We start from the raw sequence: 20,852 nt of genomic DNA on the forward strand, positions 1-20,852 counted from the left end.
CTCTACAATTACTGGTCACCTGGGGAGGGCTGGGCAGGCACCATTTTCCATTTCCGCCACTGGTACAGTCTTGGTTCACTGAATCGCCCAGTTTTTCATACAGGGTCTCTTCCTTCACTCTTTTGTATTTTTGATTGTTAGGTAAAACTTGCATAGAAGCTCTAGAAGAAGAAGCAAAGGAGAAAGCAAAGGTGGCTGCATTGGGCAGTCCTTACTCCCTACGTTTTCAAGGCAAGGATGGATAACTACTTCCCATGAACCAGATGTGGAGCCACATAGGTAAGGATAAACAGATCTGGAGCCATTTTAAATGCTGCCTAAGAGGTCACCTTGGAGTGACAATGGGACCCTGAAGGAGAGAATCTCTGTTTATTGGGCCACCAGAAAAGCAGGGTTAAGGGTAGGGGAAGTAGCCAGCTGGAGGAACATGGGTAGCCAACATCATACACCATGATTCTCACCATAAGCCTTGGAGGAACTCACAAAAGCATTCAATACCAATGAGGAAAAAAACCACCCACAACCTGCTTTAAGGATCTGACATGCCTAGGAATTGTATAGCCATTTTATAGAGTACCCGCAGATAAAACCTTTCACAACCCTATTTATACAGCTAGAAATTCAATCTACATTTTATAAATTAGTATGTACTTAATAAAAGATACAAAATACTCACATCTGTTAAAACTCTTCTGCTCACTAAAAATAAGTTTTAGATTAAGTATATCCTAATATGGTCACTCTTCTTTTATAGTATAACAACCCTGCAACATGTTCTACCTATTAATTTTTATCTTTTAGGCATCATTATGATTCATATCACAACCTCAACTTTCCATTTAACTATAATTATGATTCTGTTAGAGGTGTTCGATCATCACAAACTGAACTAGAAGCACTTTAAGCTAACTCTATTCCCTTTTTGTATGCTGAGATTTTTTTGAAAGCACACTTGATTTCTAGCAAAACCAAGATTTTCAAACCCATATTGACTTTTCCCTACCCCAAGACATGGAATCAGCTACTTTTCGAAGATACTTAATGCCTACAAATGGAGAATAGTATTAGAGGTCAGATATATGAAGAATCCATATGTGGTTGCTCCCACTGAACATTAGTGATGGTCAGGATGATACTATTAGTGGACCACATGGGTCACAACACTGAAAAGAGATATTTTAAAATCATGAATTAAAACTAATATATGCAAATGTAATACTAACATTATTACATCCTTTTCAAATTTTTTCCAATATAAAAACTTCCAATTTATTTTCTTTAAAACATACTCATATAACTTTTTAGTCTCTCCCTTGAACTGTATTTCTCAGTTATAATCCATTTATATCTCACTGATCACCATCCTGTGGTCACTTTATTGACACGTTAACATGGGAATATTGTAACTGCTGTACTGGAATCTGATTCTCAGACTCTGGAGCCTGACCTCTGATGTTATACCTGGTAGAGACTAAAGTCTTCCCCCATGAGAAGTTTAAAATAAATGAGGGAAACAAGACAAATATTTCAAAACAAATCACCCAGTAACAAAATGCTAAAAAATGTGCAGTATGATGTAACACAATATGTGAGTTGGCTCTCCCCACTGCTGAGCACAAATGTGTCACATTTCCAGTAAGACCTCATACTCAATCTATTTTGCCCCCAACTATGAGTAGGAGTCATTTCAGTTGTTTTCTGAAAATCCTCTCTTCCAAGTCCTCTCCTTTAGCAGTTTGGCAGAACTTTATATATATGATCAGAATTGCTGCCCAAAGGTCTTCTATCTACTACTCTTAGGATCTTCTATTGGGAAAGCAGACAAGGAATCCTGTAGATATAATGAAATAACAAGGAGACTCACAAAGTATTATGGGTGCAGAGAGGACGGCCAACCAATGCATTTACAGGTTACTGCTCAAGGTTACTTGCCAGAAGGTAGGACTCTGAAACTGAATCTACACAACAAGTGATGATTATTCCAGAGAATAGGGATAGAGAGTGTATTTTAAGCAAGGGAAAGTATGGACAAAGGCCTGGAGGAAGTGGTAGTGAAGAACAATTTTGACTGTAGCTTTGACAGGAAAGAGAGAGATTCTGGATGGAGAGAAGAGATAAGTCTAAGAAATGGGAAGAGAAAGGTTTGAGAAGGCCTCCATGAAGGGCCTTCAGAAGCATTACTCTGGCTGTAGTGTGGAAATGTGTTTGGAGAGTGACAAGATCCAAGGCAGGGAGACTGGAGTTAGAGAGCTGTTCTAGAATTGGAGAAACAATGGAGGTAAAACTAAGGTGGTGGTGTGGTAATTGCAGAAAGCAGAGCAATTTGAGACCTTATTAAGGAGCACAATGAACAGAATTTGATGGAATGATTAAGGAACAGAATTCAGGACAGCTTTCAGGCTGTTGTTTTGGGAAAGTGGGCATATGAATTTTTCTGTTTACAAAAATGGAAAAACTCAGAGGAGGAGCACGATGGGATTGAATAAGGGTGTGCATAGCACATCCAAGGGGAGATATCTGTATGCAATAGATAGATGGATCTAAGGGGAGGGTTCTGAGCTAGAGATATGGACTAGGTAGTCAGAAGCATGTAGCCTATGAGAGCAGGATTGCCAAAAGATAGTATATAGAGTGAGGAAATCAGAGGAGTAAGGAAAGGAGAGAAGAGGAGAGTCTAAGACAAAATTCTGAGCAACATTTATTTAAGGGAAGGTCATACAGAAAATAAACCACCAAGTTTAACCAAGGAAGTCAAGGGGAAACCAATAGTATGAAGTAACTGGAGGCAATGAAAAAATGTCCTTGTTGAAGGAAGAAGTGACCAACAACGTCTAATAGTTTTACAAATTAAATTTCGGAAAGACACTACCATAAATTAGGAAACTCTAGGAGTCTTTAAAGTCAGTAGAGATGAGAGAGAGAAAGAAGGTTAAGGTGTGGATAAATATTCTAAATATAACGTGCAATGTCTAGGAACAATTATTACATTGTTTATTGTTAAAGGAGGTAAAGTTTTCAACACAAGTGTTTTTTAAAATTTATTTATTTTATTTATTTATTTTTGGCTGCTTTGGGTCTTCTTTGGTGTGCACGGGCCTTCCCTAGTTGTGGCGAGGGGGGTTACTCTTCATTACAGAGCGCGGACTTCTCATTGCGGTGGCTTCTCTTGTTGCAGAGCACAGGCTCTAGGCGTGCAGGCTTCAGTAGTTGTGGCTCTCAGGCTCTAGAGCACAGGCTCAGTAGTTGTGGCACATGGGCTTAGTTGCTCCGTGGCATGTGGTATCTTCCCGGACCAGGGCTCGAACCCGTGTCCCCTGCATTGGCAGGCAGATTCTTAACCACTGCAGCACCAGGGAAGCCCAACATAAGTGGTTTAAAATGCAACAATGTGTTTCGCAATCACTGGCAATCCCACTGTTTGGCATGTTGGCTGGTTAGTGATGCAGTACATCCCAAAGGAAGACAGAGTTCATTTTATTGACAAGACTTTCCACAGTGTCTTAATCCATTTAATTAAACAGAAACTAGGTTTCCTTAACTGTGTTTAAGGTTAACCGCCATTTTAAACCCTTCTTATAAATTCTCAAAAGCCCACTGACCCACACTGCTCCTGTAAATTTGAAATTGAAATTAAAAGAATTATTTTGAGTTAAAATTTCTAACTTTTAACATTATCCCCCATTTAAGCATGTCTTTTCCTAATTTCTGTGAAAAATGACACGTTTGAATCACATTGCTTACCTGTGTATAGAGTGAGTTTTTGGTGGTGGCAGGCGATATTAATCAATGTTAAAAAGGAATAAAAGGGCCTCAGATGCAACATAAATAGGAAATGATCAAATGCATCTACCCACATTTTTGCACTACCTCACCTCCTTACCAATTGTTCCAAAGGCAATTAGTCTAACAGAAAAGCCACTTCAAGGCTAAAATATCAAAGAACAAGTAACTAGTACAATAAAAGTTATTAAAGGTATTGAAATGATAGTGCTTTATTACTTCACAGATTATTAAACAGCTATTCAATATTTTTTTTCTAAAATCACCATTAAAATTAGTCATTAGAACCCTCAAGAAGCAAAGCCATCAAACTTCAGAAAGAACGATTTTCCATGGTTAGGTTTCCAAGTGAAAAGAATCAGTGATTCTTTGTGAAATGTGTATTTCCATGGAAATAAACCGCCATGTTTGGTTGGCATGTATGATATACAGGGCCCACTGTAAATTCTTCTCAATAAGAAGATACTCAGAATTTTCTAAAAAAGTGTTTTGCTTATCTGGTAAACTTTCTGGATACTACTAATAGCAGTTAGAACAAAGAAACCCCAAGATCAATCATAAACACCATTTAGCTGATAGTGCTGTGAACTAGGCAATTTTCCAAAATTTAATGAACAAAGCAGGGATCACAAATTCAGATACCTGCAGGAAACAGGAGGTTAGTCATCAACTGAGGAGAGGACCAAGTACTTCAATGCAAGCAGGATGATCAACAAAAGAACTCGGTACTGGGGATCTATATAATAAGGAGTGGCAGAGATTAAGTAAAGTAACATTATCTCAGTTTTCAATACAAATAATATTTTAATGCAATATATTTTTTAAAAAATCCAAATGAATGCAAAACAAGCCAGGATGAACAAAATATCAAAAGGCTAAATACAGAATTAGTAATAATGCCCTGCAGAGCCATGCTGAAACCTGAGGCAAAGGGAAAAATCGGTAAAACTGATTCTGTCATCAAAAATATTTGCTCCATATGAATGATTATAGCAGAATCAATTGTGCATGCATATATATATATATTTACAAAGCTATACTAATTTTATGATAGTCATTTATCTTGCATTTCAATGCCATTTTTTTGTACTTCATGAGAACTGATATTTTCAAAGGATAGCTAAAATGATGCTTTCGTTACTATCAAGGTTAGGGAGTCCAAAAGGAGAATCAATTCAACAACTTGTCTTTGAAGTTGTTTAATTATGTAGTATGATTCCTGCTTATTAGATACATCACCTGGGATTCATTTAGAGGTTTGCATCAAGAAATAATTCAGTAAGTTTATTGTTTTGCCCTATGAAATTACATGATATTTCTTCCCAAACAGGCAAAAAAAAAGAGGTGGTCATTAAACTTAATCTTCTAATATATACCCATTAAAACGCAGCTTTCTTTTCAGTTCAAGAGCATATCTGTTCTGTCATTGATCAAATAAAGTTAAGGACTGTGATAAATAATGGTGTTTAGAAAAGTTTGAAAATTTTCTATATCTAGCCATTTCACTTAAAATCAATGTTTACTAAGCCAGTCAAACTTTTAGCCTAAATTCTGAAATTTCTGATTCATTAAATTGTACCATCCAAGTTCAAATTCAACTGCAATCAAAAATCTCTTTCAAGTGTCTCTAGTTATACCCCAATAATACCAAAATATGAATTAGTTGAAATTCATTTGTTAACCACATACTTTTAGTTCACATGACCAAATATTTAATTCACTTAAATAATTTTTCAATTAGCACTGCATGAGTGTTACAAAGATTATAAATTCTTAGTTCAAAAACTCAATATCTCATGATTTGAGTTCATGACTCTTCCCATGAACTAATCTTAGACCCCAAGTGCTTTCAGGCACTTATTATATAAGGGGGTAGATAAAACTAATACACATTAAACATTTAAATCATTATAAACAGTAATATAAGGAAGTACTAAATTTGATATAACAAACTGACAGATTATAAATCTTGTGTAGATAAAAATGATTAATATTTTTGTTGATGTGTTGTCTTCATATGATAACTAATTTAACTTTATAATTACCTAATAACAAAGGTAGTGTCATTTTCCCATTGTTCAATGAGGAAAATTAAGTTCTGGAAGTGTAAATGACTTGCCCAAGGCTGCTTGACTGCTAAGTCCAGTGGGTAGGAAAACAAGGATGTAGTGTGTGTGTATGTGTGTGTGTGTGTGTGTGTGTGTGGCTCCGTATGTATACATGTGTGACTGTGTTTAGCATTTATGGGTGATGGGGAGACAATCACAAGTATATTAAATATAAAAAATCACAGGAAGATGGCAATGTGCATTTCTTTTTTTATTTAATACCACCCTAATAATTCCACCCACCTCCTTTTTGAAGCTCTTGGATCTCTCTCCTTAACTCACATTAATTTCACAATTTGATCCTAGAGAACTGAGTGGAGATAGCTTTAGGACTTGTCGATTTAAAAGAAGAATCTTGGAACAGTAAAGTGAAAGTTGAAGCACAACTTTTAAGTCCAGCTCAGCTTAACATTAAGACTTTTTTTTTTTTTTTTTTGCGGTACGCGGGCCTCTCACTGTTGTGGCCTCTCCCGTTGCGGAGCACAGGCCCCGGACGCGCAGGCTCAGTAGCCATGGCTCACGGGCCCAGCGGCTCCGCGGCATGTGGGATCTTCCCGGACTGGGGCACGAACCCGCGTACCCTGCATCGGCAGACGGACTCTCAACCACTGCGCCACCAGGGAAGCCCAACATTAAGACTTTTAAAAGAAAGTATCAGACACCTATCAAACACCATCACTGACACTAACACAGGATCTGTGACAAATATAGTGAAACACATAAAGGCCTTATTGAAAAAATGAAAATGTTTACAACTCTTTTGACCATGTAGGACTATAAAATCAAACTACATTTTCACATTTACTATTGCAACCTTTAATGAAAAGTCATCATTTCTTGAGATCTGGAAACTATTAAAGAAAAAAAGGGGATTTTATTAATATAAAATTAGAAAATTAAATAACTTCTGAGTGAATTTCTGTTATGTCCCTATAACATCGTATCTTGTTTTCAGCCAGTTTCCTCATTGGAGAAATCTTACATGCAAACTCAAGTAGAAATATAGTTACTAATTTGGTTTGGCTTAACATTCATGAAGCACTACAAACCTTCTTGCATTATCACAAGAAGCTTGTTGGGGGAGGAAAATGATGTCTTAGAAAGTTGAAGAAGAGACTAAGTCATGCTAGAGTCTTACAGGGGGCCACCATATTGCAGACCTCAGGAACTGCCATTTATATTGTTTTCTCTGTTTGCCCAGGTAATGTCTATTATAGAACACAAAGATCAGGCAAGTTTCTTAATTTCTCTTTTAATTTGCTGTTATTTGAGATGAATGATAACTATCTTTTGGGGTTGTCTGAGATGTAAATGAAATAACATACAAAATAGTTCTCATGGTGCTTACATAAAGTACGTACCCCAAAACTTGCTCCTTTCCTCTCCACTCATTCCTACAGGATGCCTGCATCTCGTGGAGCAAATCTTATCACTTTTGCTACCAGATACAATGCAAATATCTTGGAATCTTTGGTTTGTTACAGCCACTGGAGCTCAGCCAGTCACTGGTCTATTTTTGCCTAAGATGAGTAAGAAATTCTATCACTCATAGCAGAGGAAGCCAACAAAGGTTTTCTTTCCATTAAAAAGATAATATGCTTTTAGGTAATCATGTCACTCCTATTTAAAGCAGCATATCTCTTCAAACATCCTTTATTTTCTTTAATTTATTGCATTAGAGTTCTGCTTTATTTTTAGGTATCTGTGCTAGACAAAGGAGAACTGTCTAGATTGGAGTGTCTCTGTTACTTCTGACATGAATAAATATTGGACTGACTGGAACATGTGCTAATATCAGAATCCCAAATACTTCCTTAAACATCATATTATGAAACTTCGTGGTTTCACATATATATTTTTCCACTGTAATTATATAATGACTAAGCTTGGTTAGTCAAAAAGCATCCTTAGGAATATTGCTTGCCTTAGAAAACTACCTTTGTGTTGTATGAATGAATGAATCTGAACATTTTAAAAAGATAAAAGCTGATAATGCCAAATAAAAGATGACTTTAGTTAATCCAGTGGGGATGAAAGTCACATTTTCATTAAAATCATACTTACTGGTTGCTGGGCTAAGTTTTCTTTTTCTACTTTTAAAGTATTTTGCTTGCAAAACAATACAAAAAATCCTTAAAAAATGAATAAAATAATGATACATATCGATTCCTGTAGAGTTTTATTTCTAAATAAGAGTATACAAATTAGAGTTCATCATGCTGAGCCAATAATTTCTTACACTGGTATGAACTAAAATATTATTTATTAAGCAACTTGTGTCAATTTTCATCTGTGCAATGACTCTCATGTAAGAATACATAATAGAGAAGCTACAGCTGAGATCATTGGTGGCGTCACTGGGATAAAAGTCCCAAAGTAAATTGGAAGTGATTCTTTGGACAGAAAAAGAAAACTCATAGAAAGAGGAATATTTGGTGACTATAAGCAAATTTGGTAACTCCTCCTCTTTCCTTCCTGAGTAATTTGGTCCTAATGCCCTGAAGTCACACAGGACAAACTAGGCATCTAGGTGGAGGCAGGGCTCGGTGTGGAGTCTTGAGGACCAAGCAGGGTGAGGAAAGCAGCTATGTGTCAGCAGTGACCAGTGTAGGATGTCAAAGTCCAACAGAAGGAGAAAGGCAGAAAGCCTAAAATGGGGAGTCAGAGTCTGAGTAGGATGAGGAGTGTACATTTGCAAAGGGATGTCTTGTCAGAGTCTAGGTGGAGCGATGAGGCTAGCCACACATGGAAAATATTTTGATGTGGGTAACAGAGCCCAAATAGTAAAGGATGCATCTGCTTGAAGAGGAAGCCAGCTGTGGGTGTCAGAGGGACAACGGTACGGAGGAGACCTCCAGCAGTGCAGACGTTCCAGTGTGAAGAGGGTGCCTATACAGAGGTGTCCTGAAGTGGGGAGCAGTCAGAGTCTGAGCCCAGTGAGATGGGAGTTGATGAGGGTGGTGGGGAGGGGACAGCGTGAGAAATCAGAACCTGAGCAGTGAGAGTGGGGACGGGGTACAAGCAGCAGTGGGAAACTGGTTACATACAGGGGTATCGAACAAATTAAAGATATTAAGGTTAATGGAAGGTAGATTGGTATTGCCAGAGAAGGGAGCTGCAAATACAGAACTGAAGAAAAGTGGAATGAACTCTGTGGTTTGGAGTTAGAATTGAAGATATTGATATGAAATGTGTGGTTTTCAATACATGTTGATAGATTTACTTATAGACATAAATATGTGTGTATATGAAATATGTATGAATGTGTATACATATACTCTAAGTTCTGTCCACCAAGACAGTCTGCAAATAATGATAGCCCGATAGCAATGAGTACATCTTCCACTCAAATGTCAAACCTGGCTTCTAATTATTATTCTCCACTTGGAGGAACTAGGGTTCCTTGGAGAAATGGCTGAGTTCAGCTTGGGCAAGGAGAATGCAAAAGGAGCCTGGAACATCATTTTATGCCAGAAAACAAGTACATACTCAAGAATGATAGGAATATGTCAAGAGTTCACAGAAGCTAGCTTGAAGGGTCTTCACTGGACAAATCTGAAACAAGTTGAGCATCAAAGTAAATAATGATAGTAATGTCCTGTGACCCACTGAATAAAATTGGAAATCATGAGTTCATATTAATATTCCCAAAATAACAAATGAAAACTTTAATGAGGAATTGGATACTTACATATTTTAAAATACATCCCCACCATACACTTAAGAATTAAAAAGAGAAAAATAGTAAGTTTTTGGTGGAGAAGACTGGCAGATACCACCCCTTAATCAAGGGATCAAAGTATATGTTAATAATATTTAAAATATTAAGATCTGTACCACATAATATAAGTAGAATACAATACCACTTCTGTGATATTCCTCTCAAAGATGTACAACTTAAATCATGAGTAAACATCAGACAAACTCAAATTGATGGATAGTTTGTAAAGTAATAGGACTGTAATCTTTGAAAATATCAGAGATTAAAGAGACATGAAAACAAAGTACAGCACCTGATTATGAACTGGAAACTTTGCTGTAAAGGACAATATTGAAATTGGCAAAACTGGAATGGATCTAAGGTTTAAAAGATAGAAATGTATCGGCTCTAACTTCCTAATGTTGATGGTTGTATTATGATTATGCAGGAGAAGGTCTTTGTATGAATAACATAGTGGAATATTTGGAGGTGACTGGGTATCAGGTTGGCTACTTTTCCTCAAATAGTTCAGGAAAAAAATTCTTACATTGTACATGTAGCTCTTCTGTAACCTTGATATTGCTTCAAATTTACCATTTATTTTTAAAAGAAGAGCAAAAATCTACTAACCTAATTTATGAAGCAAGGGTCTCAGAATGTACTGACAGGTGTAATACAACAGTCAGTCAATTAACATTTATCTGCTGAGTTTTCACATGGGTTCCAGCAGTCTACATGACAAGACGTGGCTGCTAATTAATCAAAACTAAGACAGAAATATATGGAAATAGTGGATCTCTTGATATATGTATACTGGCATTAGATGAAATCAGCAGTCAAGAAGAAAGTGACCCATCTGACCTGGAAAGGACTCCAGGTGAGATAATCAGTACAGGCAGGATTTCAGGGTGCAGAATGAGCATGGGTTCAGCAAAGGATGGTCAGGACACCAATATGACAAAGAGCAGAAGGTTTGCAATGGAAAGTAGTACAAGATAAAGCAAAGGCAGACAGAACATGGAGATCCTTAAAAGTGATATTAAGGTGTGATTGTGAGATGGGTAGCTTGCTACTCCAAGCAAAAGACCCACCTTAGCAGGTAAAATTAATTAGAACAAAAATCTATAATCACCTTTCTCTTGATTAGCTGGCAACTAAAGCGATAATTTTCAAGTGTCTTTCCTCAAAGGTAATCCTATTTAGAAGCCCAATGTATACAGTAGATAAAAATGAAGTTGCTATCATTGAATATAGAGTGGGAAGCCCAGAGCCTGGCCTCTTGACCTGTCTTTGCAACTATGACCACTGACATTCTGCTGAGGAAGGCCTAGGACTCAAGGATCTCAGATGGAAGATCACTACAGTAGAGCAGTCTGAAGAGGATCTCAGAGGTATTTATACTTTGAAAGGTGCATCTTCAAGTGGAAGGGTCCACAATAGCAAGCATATATGCTGTTTCTCTTTATCTCTATGCACTAATGTATCAGTTTGCACACAAACCACCCATTCTTACTTCTGCCTGAACTTTCTAGGCCAAATGGAGTTGTTTTAAATAAGAAACTTTAAAATCTTTTCTTTCTCCATAAAATGATCATTTGGCACCTCTCTGTAGAAATATATATGGAGATAATACATTTAGCATTCAGTTAAATACTTTTGAATCAAATATATCAAATTATTTTCTCTATCAGGTAGACATAGTTTATAAAAATCTGGTTATATAGTCATTACCTTCAGGGATCTTCTTGAAAATATATGAGACTCTGGTCCTGGAAGAGATCCCTTAACTGATTCCAGATTTCAGCACCCCAGAGTAATTACAAATTATAGACTAAGGTTTCTTCAAACTTGATATAATTAAAATAATTTCAGAATATTAAAATAACAGAATATTGGGAAAAATATACTCAGAAATAAAATAATATTTAACTGTAATTTCCTCTGAATAAAGTAATTTTCATTTTTAATAGGTATTGATAAAATATAATAGAGTTATCAAATATAGACTATTATGTTTAAATTTTCATTTATTTGATAAGATCTTAAAATTGAGTCTGAACTTTTAATTTATCTAAGCCATAGTTGGGAAATGTAAAAATACCTGTAGCTAAAATTGAAACAATGCACTGTATTAAAACCATCACAAAATGTTAATAATCTTGAGGTATCTTGAAGTTTGGATGTCTCTGTTTATACTTCTAAATACTTTATACTTCCAAAATCACAACTATTAATAATTATGTTGACCACTGAGTTTCTTGCCAATCCATGTTAGCCAGATTTTACACTTTCTTTGGTGTGCAATTCTTCTTCCCTAATAGATGCAACATTTCCATTGTCAGATCATCCTAAAATTTAATCCTAATTTAATCCTAATGATGGGCCGTGGTGGTCAAGGAAATGTATGAAAGCAGGTGCTGAAGAAGGAGAGCATTGTCTTGTAAGACACTTACCTCACTAGAGGTAAGCAAGGGAGGTTTTATCTTCCAACAAGGGGAGCAGGTCAATTTTGCAGACCCAGAGGGTTCAGGAACTCAAGGAATTGAAGGATTTTCAGTGCATCTAGCCTAATATGCCCCGTTTCAGGTCTCAGGATCATACTTTCTCCCTATCAAAGCCATTACCGGTGATGGATACTTTCCTAAGCTGAGAACAGTTTTCTCTCTTTCATAGTCAAGTACCATGCCTGGTTTTCAGATCTGTCTTTTCTCTGGCTTCAAGAGATGAGAGTCTCTTTAAGTACTGCCAACTAGACTCTCTACCTTTCATACTTTGCTTTAAATTCATAACGAATAGATCTGAGCTTGTCATTTTCTCTTTTCTACACACAAATAGTGTTTAGCAATAGCTACTCAATTCCAGTAATACTTACATTTAACCAGTTTCCTCATAGTTCTCAAACGTCATAGACATTGACCAGTTAATCTATGCCCTTCCACCTGCATCTTATCTAAGTTCACCATCGGTGAAAGTTTTAGCAATCACAAAACCAAAGCAAGCCACAATCAACTCTTCGCCTACCAAGTGATCGGGCTCTCACTGCCATCCAGCTAGTGAATTATCTAACCCTAGAGTCCCACCTTTAAAGCCTGCTTCCTGGCACCAATTTCAGCACTATCTCTGTTAGGTTCTGTGTAAATAATTTATTGATTAAGGATTCTCAGGAGAAAGGGAGTAAGTGAAACAGTGTAAGGTAGAAAACAACAACAAAAAAACAAACCAAAACAAAACAAACCAGAATGTGGCCTCAGCTAGAGACTAGCTTTAGTCTGATTCCATGGCGAGTCTGAAGCACAAATTGCATCTTAGAGTTGGTTCTACGTTGGGCAAGGGAATCAATCTGGCCCATTTGTCAGTTTTCAGCCTCTGGCTGCCAGGGATGGAAGGTAGGGAAGTGGAGCTACAACCTCCTAGGTAATGTTGTATCTGATTCAGCTGAGGTTAATCCTCCTGGGAAGGACCAGCTGTGAGTTTTCAGCAACCAGTCCTTGGGACTACTGTGGGGTAAGAGCTCCAGCCTGGTAAAGGAGATCTGGGCCACTCCATGGTTCAAACCAGGATACTCTTGAGAGTAAAAGGGACAGCTACTGATAAGCATGAAAAAAAAAAAAAAAAAAAAAAAATCAAGCATAAACCAGATGAAGACCATCCCAGGCAAACAGGAACGTATGCTCATCCTACCTCCATCCCATTACTCCCTTGCTACATGGAATACAGCACTGCGTATGCAAAGGCCAGGTTTCCCTAAAGGACATGCAGCCTTCTCCACTGAGGTCTAGGGGCGAAAGACCCCACATCTCCTCTATAAATCTTCCCCCATGGGCTTGGGCTTGATGTAAGGGTGGAGATGATTGAGGGACTGATTTCCTTTCTTTTACTCCTCATTACAGTCCCTCAAGACCAAGAAGAGAATTGTTTACTTTATACTGGACTACTGAAAAGTTTTAATCAGAGAAATAAGGATTATTCTTCATTTAAACATAAAATAAATTCAAGCCCATAGTGCAAAATACACTTTGCCAATTGAATGTTTTTAAATGATATGTCCAGAATCAAAAGGAAAAAGTGCAATAAATCTTTTAAAAATGGTATTAGACGTGCTAAGGTTACAACAAATGTTAAAAAATAAAGAAAATTGAGATGGGGTATCTTTTAAAAAGACTACATTCAAGAAACCAAAGGACTTGAAAGAATTGTGAAATGTTAAAACATGTTTTAGAAGTTGCAGATGTGAAGTCAGTTTTTAGTGTTTCCAATATATAATTTTAAGACATCTGTTTCTGGGAAAATTTTATGAGAAAACAAAACCTAGTAAGAAAAAAATCGATTTTCCAAATCCACGAAAAACAGATTCTTGCAAAGAAAAAGAAAAAACATATATGTATTTAATACTGTTTCCTGGAAGTTTACTAAGAAACTAGGGAGAAGTATTTTCTGTTGAAAGGCAGCGATTCCAACTTAGGTGTGAGAGTTTAAGGCAGAAGGGTACACATTTTGCAACTTGTCACCACATTCGCAAGGCTTCATTGTTAATTCTCAGAGTTCTCTCATCCTCAGTGAAAAATTACTAGACAAATCTATGAAACTAGTGCTGTTCTGATTGTGAGTGAATTATCTGATCAAATCACAAGAATGAGCAGTATGTTGTTTTTTTCGGTTTTTTTAGTTGAACTGGTATTTTGGGATGTTTAAGTGTAGAAATAATATTTAACAGCTTTGCTGAGATTCGATTTGACAAACAGCAAGCTGCACATGTACAATTTTTGACCTATAAGTATATACCCATGAAAACGCACCGCAATCAAAATAATAAACACATTCAATCATCCCCCCCAAAGTTCTTCCTACCTCTTTGTAATCATCCTCCTTGTCCCTCTCTGGCCCTACCCTGTGCCCCCCCAAAACCTCTTATCTTTCTTCTGTTACTATAGGTTAATTTACATGTTATAGAATTTTATATAAATGAGATCAGACAATATACACTCATTTTTCATCTGGCTTCTCTCATGCCATATAATTATTTTAAAGTCATCCAGTTGGTACATATGTCAATAATATGTTTCTCTAATATGCAATTCCATTGCATGGATATACCACAATTTGTTTATCCATTCAACTATTGATGGATATTTGGGCTATTTCCTTTTTTTGGCTATTACAAATAAAGTTGCTGTGAATATTTATGTGCAAGTCTTTGTGTGCACATATGCTCTCATTTCTCCTGGGTAAATACCTACGAATAGAATGGCTGGATCACACAGTAGATGGATGCTTAAGTTTTAAAGACACTGTCATACTGGTTTTCCAAATTCACTGCATATTTAACATTACCACGAACAAATTAGGCAAAGATTTCTTAACTACAACAACAAAACCACGATCCAGAAAGTTTTAAAAAATAATAAATTGGATTCCATTGAAATGTAAAACTCTATTCCTCAAAAGACATTGTTAAGAGAATAAAAAGATAATCCACAGATTGAAAGAAGATATTTGTAAATTCTATATCTGATAAATGGTTTATATACTGAATATAAAAAGAACTCTCAAAATTTAATAAGAAGAAATAAACAACCCAATAAATAAAACAGGTGAAATATTTAAACAGACACTTCACCAGAGAAGATATGTGGGTGGTAAATATGCATGTGAAAAGATGGCCAATATTATTAGTCACTAGGGAAAAGCAAATTAAAACCACAATGAGATACTATTACACATCTATTAGAATGGCTTAAATTAGAGAGAGGGACCATATCAAGTGTTAACAAGAAAGAACGAGTACCCTCATACATTGCTGTCTATTAAATGTCTATTGAGCAGATAATGTGTTAGGTTGTATGAACACTTGCTATACTCCTGACGCGGAATAGTGTTAATCTCACTTCGTTAACAGTGCTTTCTCCCTAAGGAAGAGGAAAAGAATTGATTTATCTCATGGAGTACTTTTAGGTCTTACTCTACTACAACATATGGTATTATTCATGCCTTCATTTTTGAAACGATTTATTCCTTCTCTTCATTGGGACTTTTGTTCTCCCTTCTTGAGTGCCCAGTCCCCAATTATCTTTAGTTTAGTATTTCTCCTCTTTCTGTCCATTAAATATTGCTGTTCCTTGGGGTTCTGTCCTAAACATTGTTTCCCTCTTACTCTACAAACCCCATGAGGCATCTCACATCATGCAGTCTCTATACTGCAATGGCAAGTGCATTGTCAATTTGTAAATGTACATCCTTAACACTGAGATGTCTCTGGAGATTCTGATCCACCAGCTCCACTAAAGTGTCCCACTGGCAACCAAAATGCAATATTACCAAGTTGGTGTTCACACATTTCTATGTCCTACAAGTAGGCTGCCTCATTGTTCTCTATGACAGTTAATAAATTTCCCATTCCTTCAGCTCCCTGAGACAAAAATCCAACTATTATCTTTGACTTCTTCCTCTTTCTTGCCCATTTATTTTGTTGATGCTACTCCTTAAATATTTAAATATTACCTCTACTCTCCCCTCCTTTCCATTTCCACTGGCCTAACTACAGCCTCCATCATTTTTTGCCTGGACTTTTTTGATAGTCTGATCACCTTAATTCTGGTAATGGGACCTCCAATCACTTTACACATTGTGGTCTGATTATTAATTCTAAAAATCAAATAACTTTTTAAAAATTTATTTATTATTTTTGGCTGCTCTGGGTCTTCATTGATGTGCATGGGCTTTCTCTAGTTGTGGTGAGCGGGGGTTACTCTTCATTGCAGTGCATGGGCTTCTCATTGCAGTGGCTTCTCTTGTTGCGGAGCACAGGCTCAGTAGGTGTAGCTCGCAGGCTCTAGAGCACAGGCTCAGTAGTTGTGGCGCATGGGCTTAGCTGCTCCACAGCATGTGGGATCTTCCTGGATCAGGGCTCGAACCCATGTCCCCTGCATTAGCAGGCGGATTCTTAACCACTTGCACCACCAGGAAAGTCCAAAAACATTAAATAATTTCTATCAGTCTACTGCTTCAAATATTTCAATGACGTCTCCTAGCCCTTAGGATATGGTCCCTTTAAAATGATAAACTCTTTATAAATGGTAAAAAAAAATAAAAACAAAAACAAGTAAATTAGCCTTAGACCTAGCTTTACCTTACCTATTTTTCTTAATATCTTCTCTCATGCACTGTATTCTCAGTCCTACCAAATTCCTTCCTCAAACCTTCTATATTCTCTTTTATTTCACAGCCTTCCGTAATTTGTTCCAACTACTTGGAACACTTTCTTAGTTTTTCTTGACCTATTTGCCTTCTGAACTTATATATAACTTCTACTTATCCTTCTACATAATTATCTTGGTGGTCATTTCCAACAGGAAGCCTTCACAGATCTTAACAATATTTGGGCAAGTTAGTTGTTTGCACTGTGTGCATTCACATCACCTCAGACATGATATCTAAAAATTATAGCTATATTGAGCCATCTGAATCAGAAAGTACTGTGGGGACAAGTATCATATCTGCCTTTCCCACAACTATATCCTTATGCTTAGAACATAATATGCATTTAATTGATATTAGTTTGCTTGAATGGATGAATGTATTAATAAATGAATACAGAAATGAGAATCCCTGTGCTCACAGAAGGGAGGCTCACAGAGAAGTGGAAAGACAAAAAGAAGTTAAAGGTAGGAACGAATGTGAGCAGAAACAAAGATGAATAAGCATTTGGTAGATGGCAAAAGGTTTGTCTAATCAGCTCTCACAAATAAATACAAAAGCCTTTGCTACCCCTACTTCAAGGCAGTCTAATATGACTCTGTTCACATTTGAGGATGTACACTAAGCTTTAGGAGTAACAAATTAAATGCAGCCAGGAAGCAAAACATAGACAAAGAAATTCTAAATAATTGCCCCTAATGACATTGGTACACACCACAGAAAGAAGAGAGGTTGGCTGGAGGTAAGAGAAAGAGGGAAGCTGTCTGATTGAAATATAGCAATCCTAAGTGAACAAAAGCATGGCATGTATTTCTGAGCCAAAAGAAGCTCACCAACACTAAGTAAATGTGCCTTCTTGAAGGCTTTATTTTAAAAAAGAAGAAAAATACACAAGATATCATTTTCAATGGTAAGTTTTTTTTTTAAAGAAAAAACTTACCATTATCTTATTAAAATTTGACTCAGGATATCAAACTATTCAATGTATTATTGTCCTTTCCCAAACCTTTTGTTTATTTTACTCAATCTTTTTACTTCTATTGAACTTAAAGTTCTGCCAATATTTTCAAAGATTCCAGTGGACCATATGTTCTTCAGACAAACCTGTAGCACTCAGTTTTATTAAATATTCTTTGTATATGAAACCATACATTTGATACCTGACTTTTATTGTTTATTGGGGATAATTTAAAAGTGCATTACCTGTAGGATAATTCATAATAATATGAAGAATTCTATAGATTTGGAAAACAGGAAATGGAGGACTGATGCCTTTTCCTAGGAATTAATCAATGATGAGTGAATGAGTTCAAAGATTATGTGGCAAAGGGGCAGACTAAAGGTGCTTAGCAGGAAGAAGACTTATTTACTAATCTTTGTTTAGTTGAATTGGTAAATACTGTTGAACTTCTCTTCAGGGAAAGAATAAGTCCTAGAAATGTTTACCTACAGATATTGGCAAAGCTAATCCAAAACTCTGCCTTTTTTATACAGACACAAGTCCTTGCCTAGACTTGATTTCAGGCTGATAGAAATATTTTTTAAACACTTGTTTGTTCAATACAAAACTATCTATGATTATTTCTTCCAAATCTACTTTGCTCATTGCCATAGTTTTCCTTTGATAGGGTAAACTAAATACAATATATAGAGATATTTTCTTAGTATCCATATATAGATCTGTGCTCTAATATATGTCAATGTCATGTTGAATTTGTCTATGAAAAAATACTAGTGATTCAGCTGAAATAATGAGCCAAATCAATTTTATAGTGTTTTATATAGAAAGAATAGCCATCTGATTCAGCATTTTATTTTTTTACTGGTATTGCGGAATGTTGAGGGTTAGGGGAGGGAAAGGAAGATGAGGTCTCCATGCAGGAGATTAAAGGTCCAGCCTGGAGTCCATCAGCAATGAAATCAGTGAAATCATATTAATAAAGCTAATGATAAAATATCCATTTAACAAATTCATAAATTTTAAGTCATATTTGAGACCTAGTAGTATTAATGCTACTGTTCAAAGTCACTCTCCAACCTTCTCTGAACTGTTGTTTTATAGCCTACATTTCCTCAGACCATGATAGCTGGGGTTTTACATAAACACATGTTAATGGTAACTGATCAGCCACTGACTTTCACTCCTACCTGCTACTGTGAGACCATAACTTTCCTGCAAATGCCACCCTCCATATTTACTTCCAGACGTTCATTAAAGAATATTTCAAGTTTGCTTGTGTACAAAGTTTATGAGATACCACATGGCACCACCATCATCTTACTATTTAGCTCTAGACCCCTCTCTGGTGATGCAGGAAGTCAGGGACTGTGTTTTTATTGCTCACAAGCTGTCCTCCTCTGTCCACTGTTCCACCACTACCACCCCCACACTCTGAAGCTCTTTCAGGCACAAACCAGTGCTGAGTTTGGGGTTCCTCAAAGTCTAAACACTGTACTAGTTTCTTTTCTTCATTTTTATGCTATCCTATAAATGACCAGGTTTAAAAAGAAACAAGATAAAGATTCTAATTCTAAAATGATAATATAATAATTTTAATGTGAAAGGTACTAGATAGGTTAAATGGCAGATAAGACATAGCTAGAGAAGGAAAAATAAGTTCAGAGAGAACAGAAAAGAGAAATTACACTTAGTGCAGCATAAACAGTTAAAAACATGGAAAGTATTAAATTGAAGGTAAGGGAAGACTTAACAGAGAGAACAGGAAAAATGTAATATTCAAAGAGATTAATGACTGAGAATGATCCAAAATGGCTGCAAGACAAAAAAATCAGACTCTTAAAGCATAATAAATTCCAAGCAGTGTATATACAATAAAATCTATTTCTAAGCACATTTCTGTGAATACTAAGGACATGCAAATTCTAAAAATAGCAAAAGAGAAAGAAAAACTTAAAGACAGACATATTTGTCACCTTATCATAAAATTAAAGCTGTAAAAGAGTAAAATAATATCTCTAAGAGCTAATAGAAAATAGTTGATTGACTAGAACACCCTTTGAAATTATTTTTAAGGAATAAGGATAAAATAAACTTTTGAAACAATCAAAATGTAGCCTTGAAGAAGAAGAGAATGAAAGCTAGAAGAAAGGACTAATATATAAAAATAAAAGATAAGGCATATATTTGTAAAATCATGGGAAATACAGAGAAACAACTTTTTAATAAAATAATAATAGCAATAAATAGTAATCATTAATCATGGATGATAAAATACAAGATAAAACTAATATAGTGTACTCCCTTCTTAACATTTATGAACAGGATATTCTAGTAAGCTTATAATAGTAGGAGGGGAAAAATGAATTAAATTTAGACTTTGTAAATTATGCTAAATGTCTAGATAATCAACAAAACAAAAATAGTTTTATTTCTTCACACCAACAGAAGGGGAAAATTGAATTTTTAAAACTTAGTCATTCCAAAAGAAGTCAGGAAAAGATAAAAAAAGAAAACATGGGAAAAGCTGGAAACAAAAATTACCAAGTAAGATGTAAAAATAAAACTGAATAAAAAATCACAATAAATATAAATGGACTGCATCTGCCAACATCAGAAGTTATCATATAGAAATCACACATAGATTATGACAGCTTAGTATAATTGCTATTATGTAGGCATACACAACTGGCTGAGAAGAAAGACAACTAATATTAACGAGACAAAAAAGAACGCTTTTTAGAGAAGGTGATGTATGAGCTGAGTATCTGAGTATGCATGGGAGTTTGCCAAGGACACAAAATGGACAAGAACATTCCAGAAATAAAAAAGGCATTTGTGAAGAATAATTGTGGTGTATTTTTATCTTTCTCCCTCATTCAATGGAAAAATGAAAGGGTAGGAGAAAAAAGGAAAAAAAATGTTAAAATCCTTTTCTCATTTATAAAAGATTTACCTATTCTTGAAAATTTTCCCTGATGATCTTTTAAAATTAAAGATATTTTCATTATCTGGGTTAGTTCTATAGAACTTTAGATAAGTGATTATAAACATTGGCATTAGCTGTCATAATAAAGTTTGCATGGTATATTGAATGTTTCATACATTCAAT

General features: G+C 35.8%; 1 long non-coding RNA gene across 1 annotated transcript in view; it reads right to left on the reverse strand.

The window, feature by feature from the left end:
• Positions 1-20,852, reverse strand: part of LOC109549035 (uncharacterized) — a 589,831-nt gene that overhangs the window by 155,111 nt on the left and 413,868 nt on the right. The window contains exon 3 of the long non-coding RNA XR_002175173.2: positions 4,423-4,516. This is a non-coding gene — a long non-coding RNA (uncharacterized lncRNA). The remainder of the gene's footprint in view (positions 1-4,422; positions 4,517-20,852) is intronic.

Source organism: Tursiops truncatus, chromosome 3 (assembly GCF_011762595.2).
Source record: "Tursiops truncatus isolate mTurTru1 chromosome 3, mTurTru1.mat.Y, whole genome shotgun sequence".
NCBI classification, from domain to species: Eukaryota; Metazoa; Chordata; class Mammalia; order Artiodactyla; family Delphinidae; genus Tursiops; species Tursiops truncatus.